Source organism: Kogia breviceps, chromosome 11 (assembly GCF_026419965.1).
Source record: "Kogia breviceps isolate mKogBre1 chromosome 11, mKogBre1 haplotype 1, whole genome shotgun sequence".
Classification (NCBI taxonomy): domain Eukaryota; kingdom Metazoa; phylum Chordata; class Mammalia; order Artiodactyla; family Physeteridae; genus Kogia; species Kogia breviceps.
In genome coordinates this window covers 60,190,808-60,197,062 of record NC_081320.1, presented here as the reverse complement: position 1 = coordinate 60,197,062, position 6,255 = coordinate 60,190,808, and the positions used below count along the sequence as shown (strand labels likewise).

General features: G+C 38.7%; 1 pseudogene; it reads right to left on the bottom strand.

Moving 5' to 3' along the window:
• Positions 1-1,111: 1,111 nt before the first annotated feature.
• On the bottom strand, positions 1,112-1,567 carry LOC131765280 (large ribosomal subunit protein P1 pseudogene; annotated as a pseudogene).
• Positions 1,568-6,255: the final 4,688 nt, after the last annotated feature.

Here is a 6,255-nt window from a genome sequence, read left to right as displayed (position 1 = left end):
CTTGTTGTGAGGATTAAATGAGATAATTTTTCTAATTGGCTGAAGAGTTTCTGGCATATATTATTGTCTAAGTGTTTACTGCTATTATTGGGATGGGGTGGAGAAGGCGGACACTTGTTAAGAGTTTGCTAGTGTTAGGCAGGTAAGGCAGTCTGCCAGCCTGAAGTGAAAGGCATTTTGAATAGAAGAGATTTCTTAGAAGGCTAGACCTATGAGTGTGGATAAACAGTAATCTGGAAGCTAGGTCAGAAGGAAAGCTGTGTTATATGGAAAAGTTTAAATGACATTACAGTTTTGAGGCAGGAATTTTGTCTGCTCATTGTGGTAAACAAGTTAAAAGGCAAGAGGGAGTTTTATACTGGGTTTGCTAGGGTAAGCACGTTTAGGCAGTTGGAGTAATATTTTCTACCATTGGATAAAATGTAATTATCTGCACTTATGAGCCAATCAAGTAGCTTTCTGATACTTCTCTGGCTTAGAATTACTGCTATTTTTACTTTCCAATCTCAAAATCATGTGTAAGTTAATATTTTAGATTTAAAATTTTAAAAGGGAAAGACATTTATCCTCAGATCTCAATCTCATACCTGGGATTCAAAAGATAAAAAACAAATCATCATTATTTATGACTTCCTGCCCAGCCCAATGTACTTTTGTGTAGTCCAGAATGGCAGTGTTGTCCAGATTGGTGTGGACTTACTCAAAATCTGGTTTCACTGTTTTTCTTACATGTGTGACTTTGAGTAAACTGGGTCTGAGTTACATTTCTGCAATTACATCTACCACATGGGGTCTTCTAAGAGTAATGGAGATAAAATATCTCCAATATTGCACAGTGTTTGGCCCATATTAATTAACGAAGCATAACAAAGAGGTTGCAGTAATGGCCTCCATCTCTCCCCACCCCAAAAAAGGGCAAATGATATTGACTTTTAAGAGCCATAACACAAAATCTATGCAGAATATATCAGACATTTGCAGATTTGGTACTTCTGTGCTATTTGCCTATAGAAGAGAGTGAAGGAAAGCAAAATTTGCTATCGCAAAATATGTCTCTTTGACATAAGGATTTTTTTTTTTAAGAGCTCTGCTTTTTATTGAACGTTCTACTAAAGAGGTTTAGTCAAAAAGACCAAAGCCCATGTCGTCATCAGACTCTTCAGATTCTTCTTTCTTCGCTTCCACTTTCTTCTCCTCAGCTGGGGCAGCAGTGGTGGAGGGGGCAGGACGTCCTGTTGGTGTAGCACCAGCTGCTGGGGCAGGTCCACCTGCGCCCACATTGCGGATGAGGCTCCCGATGTTGACGTTGGCCAAAGCCTTTGCAAACAAGCCTGACCAGAAAGGTTCAACATTTACACAGGCTGCTTTAATGAGGGCATTGATCTTATCCTCCGTGACCGTCACCTCATCGTCGTGCAGGATGAGGGCCGAGTAGTTGCAGGCGAGCTCCGAGACGGAGGCCATGGTGCGGGCGAGGGCTAGGCAGGGTCCGCCGGGCGCGGTGCTAGTCGCCAGATGAAGTGAGGGCCTCACCCCAACGTGGCCTTAGCTTCCTCGGAAGGACCGAGCACCTTCGCAGAAGCTCAGGAAAAGCCGTAAGGATTATTTTGAGCTGATTATTTTTTAAGAAACTGCAGACACGGGAGAAGCTCTGAAAACAGAGTAAGAGTTACTCTTTTCTAAGAGATATTTACATTTATAAGGGAATATCCATTTGTAAGGGTGTCTCCCTTTCTGTACCAGGAAGAGATGAAGGACTCTAAATCTCTAGAAACTCTTAGTAGTGGAGAAGGCTACCGACTTAAGTCTGCTTAACAATACTGTGTTTACTGTGCTTTTCCTGGTAACTTCCAAGAACTGCCCCCCCTTCCTGCCCCCCCCCACATCTATTGCCTTTAGCTGGATATGTTATTTAAGGCAGTGACTTGGGCCATTTTGGAGTTATTCAGTTTTCATGGATATCTCCCACGTATGCAGGAAGTATTGATGTATGTATTATTAAACCTCTGTTTTTCTCTATTAATCTTTTCATTGCAGGGCGTGTTTCAGCCAAGAACCTAGAAAGGTAAAGGTAAAGTTAGTTTTCTTCCCCCACAAGAGCAGTCAGCCCAACTTCTCCCTTTCCAAATTATTAAAGCTTCATTCTGATTTATATGTTTTAATTTTTTGGGGTTAATGACTCTCCATCTCAAAATCCAAACAATATGAATCTGTAAAGGGTGCAAGGCAGGTGACAAGTCCACCAATAGTACAGAAGTCTACAAGGTAGAGGCTGCTTGCATTGTGAAGCCTTTTAAAGCCACCCTGACCTTCCATATACTTTTTTTTTTTTTTTTTAATTTCAGGAGACAGCTAGTATATATTTGTTTAATTTGAGGATGGTTAGTCACAGTGGAAAAAAAAAAAACTATCATCTTAACCAGGAACATGACTTAGGTTGTCAGGAGGCAAAATGTACTACTCATTGGGTTGCTCTTTTCATTCATTTCTATTAAGATTCAGGCTGTGATTTGCCAAGGGTCCCAATATGGGAGAATGAGGTATCTAACAGCAATCAGGTATCCTGAGAATAATCTCTACTTTCAAGGGTAGAGTTAGGACTCAGGGTATAATAAACCAAAATGTAAAACACTACTGGGAAAGACATAAATTTTAGCAAATAGGAATTTAGTAGGGTCGATTGAATGTATCTGTGTCTCAGAGTAAGAGGGAGTCAACTGAGACAAACATCATGTTTCCCCCTTTCCTCAGCTGCTTCCTAATGTCTATCAGAGAGTGAAGACATATTCTCTTCCTTGAAGGTATTGGCAGTTACCCTTCACAGAGTAGCACATCAAAAAATGGATCTTATTATACATAAGAAACATTGAAAATATCGAAAATTTAATTACTGACTGAGTGCATAGCAGGTACCGAAATGGGCCAATCTTCATTGCAACAGGAAGCCTTATGTTGAAACTTATATCCATGTATTCAAAGGATGCCCTAACAGTTTTTTTTTCAATATGTTTTCAATGAAATTCTATTCTATACAATAAAATTACACTAAAGTGCTAAGAATTTCCATCACCCCATAAAGTTTACTATAACATTTGAATTTTTACTATTCATGAATAGCTTTATCAGTAATATACTACATTTACTTAATCAAAGTTATATATTGATACTATATTTGTCACTTTGCTTCTATGACAAGCAATTGCCAAACTTCAGACATTTATTTCTATTCATAGCATGTGATCAGGGCTGTGAATCAACTGCTTTGGTCTCCCCTATGTGTCCTTTAATTCCAGAATTGAAGAGAACTCCCTATTTGTGACATAATATTTCTATAGCTTAGGGAAATGAGTAAGTGGACTGGTGGAAAACATAATGGCTTTAAAAGTCCCTGCTCAGATGTTGCACATGTCATACTCACTCACATTTCACTGTTAAAACCAGTCACTTGGACAAGCCCCAAAACAGTATCATGGAGATATAGATTCCTCCACCAAACATAAGGCAAGTCACAAGGCAAAAGGTAGGAATGGATAAACCTCTTTCAAAAAAAAAAAAAAAAAAGCTGGGAATAACTATATAATCTATAATATATACTCAACATATATTCTTTAAATATCATTGGTATTCGCCTAGCCAAATGTCTTCATTTCTCAAAATTCACAAATGGTTAAGCAGTTTGAATCAGTTTTCATATTGTAATCAGACTGTGGGAATGGAACAGAAAGAATCAGTTGGTTAAATTAACTGAATAGATTTTACAGTTAGAAACATTTTCATACACTAAGAAAAAAAAAAAAAAGAAAAAAACAAGGCCTACCCTATAGGGTTGTTAAGAGAATGGACATAAGATAAATGAAACCCCAAAATATTTGATGCCGAGTACCATATATAGCAATAAATGTTATTTTCCATCTGGTTTCTTACACAGAATCAGTTATATGAAGATTTCTAGTCTTCAAAATATTCAATATAAATCAGATACATAGTATGTAGCAAATGAAATATTTGAATACATTTTGTTGGGCTACAACAGTGGAGATAAAGTCTGAAATAGTATCACAAGTTTTAAAAATTCATATATGCAGTCTTTCATTTTTTTTCTTACACAAGAGGATAAAGAAAAAAAAGGGAAATGGGGACAGAACACTAAGGGCTAGGTTGAGCACATTTCATGCCATAGTACATAAACTAAATTCTTTTTTTTAATTAAAGAATTTAAATTACCAGGCAATAATTTTTTGAAAATTGCACTAAACATAATATTGTTGCTATTGAAGATGTGAATAAATGAATACTGCAAACAATACTGAATTTAAACATATATATTTACTTTTGTAGTTTAAAAAAAAAGTCCTCTTTAAATTATATGCTCAAAAGAAATTCCTAGCAAGATTTATTTAGCATTGGGACTTCCCTGGTGGCACAGTGGTTAAGAATATGCCTGTCAATGCAGGGGACACGGGTTCAAGCCCTAGTCCAGGAAGATCCCACATGCCGCGGAGCAACTAAGCCCATGCCCCACAACTACTGAGCCTGTGCTCTAGAGCCCGCAACACAACTACTGAGCCCACGTGCCACAACTACTGAAGCCTGAATGCCTAGAGCCCGTGCTCTGCAACAAGGGAAGCCACCGCAATGAGAAGCCTGCACACTGCAACGAAGAGTAGGCCCTGCTCGCTGCAAGTAGAGAAAGCCTGCACACAGCAATGAGGACCTAATGCAGCAAGAGAGAAAGAAAGGAAGGAAGGAAGATTAAAAAAAAAAATTATTTAGCATTTTAAGTGTCTAAAATCAAAGTGCTAAGATCTGTTCAATAGTTTATATTATTAACTGTGTGGTGCACTTACTTTACCCCAAATGCCCACTCCATCTTTCCAAACTTTTTGGAAAAGAATCAATATAGAGATAAAGAAAAAAAAGTATTCTAATCTTGGAAGTGATGAGTTAAATAAGTATACAAAGGGTTATATTATAGTATTCCATTAAAGAACAATGACCAAGACTGCCTTAATATACCTTTAGCTTGACTAAACTTCCTGACTATAGGCCCCTGACCTCCCTTGTCCTAGAGCATTTACTTGCCACTGTAAATTCTTTCTCTGCCCCTTTGAAGTGTAGATTTTTTTTTTTTTCCTAGTGTCTTGCCAGTTTTACAGGGGAGGAATAACTTTCTCAAGCAACTGGACACCGTCCCTTTGAAATGTAATCATCAAGAAACATAGGGGCTTCCCTGGTGGCGCAGTGGTTGAGAGTCCGCCTGCCGATGCAGGGGACACGGGTTCGTGCCCCGGTCCGGGAAGATCCCACGTGCCGCGGAGCGACTGGGCCCGTGAGCCATGGCCGCTGGGCCTGTGCGTCGGGAGCCTGTGCTCCGCAGCGGGAGAGGCCACAACAGTGAGAGGCCCGCATACCGCAAAAAAAAAAAAAAAAAAAAAAAAGAAAAAGAAAAAGAAAGATAGGAACATTTTCCCTGGTCTCTGTGGGATGATAGGAGCTTGATTAGATGAGAGCCAATTTGCAAACACTGATGGCTTATTCACATTGATCAACCCCCCACCTAAAGTCCTTCAGTACTTCACCACCAGCTCATCCCAGTGCTTAAAATTCCTCCACCTTTTACTTCAAGGGTGTTGAGTCCAGTCTCTCCCCTGTTGCAATAGTCTTGACTCTATTTCAGTAGCCTTAAATAAAGTCTTCCTTGCTCCATCCTGTGTAGTTTTTCTTTGACAACAGAAATAACTCTTTCCTAGACTGGTTTAAATACAGCCCTAACTAAGGATAGGGAAATCTACTAGAATACCTCTTGAAGTTTTTAAACTCCTCAAAGGAAAGTCACAAACTGAAGTGACTTTTAAGATCACTGAAAATGTCAGATGATATCTGCTCCATAATAAAACAAAACAAAACAAAACAAACACTTAGTTATGGAGCCCTTATTTCATATCCCCCAAAAAACAAACTTTGAAATTGACAGCACTTGCTTCAGAGTGACTCACACTTCATGAAGCAGCCAAAGAAAATTAAATTTACTTGAAGCCACCCAAATGCTGTTTCACTGTATCAGTGTGTGGCAGAAATAATACTAAGGGACATAAATCCATTTTCCGTTTTAGAAAGATGAGACTTCTGTAATGAGATGGAGTGCAGGAGCAGCATTATCATATATTGTCATTGAAATATATTTCCCTAGTGGTTTTGCCCACAAAAGTATGAAATTGAGATGGAAAATAAAACAGGTGATAGTGTAGACAGAAG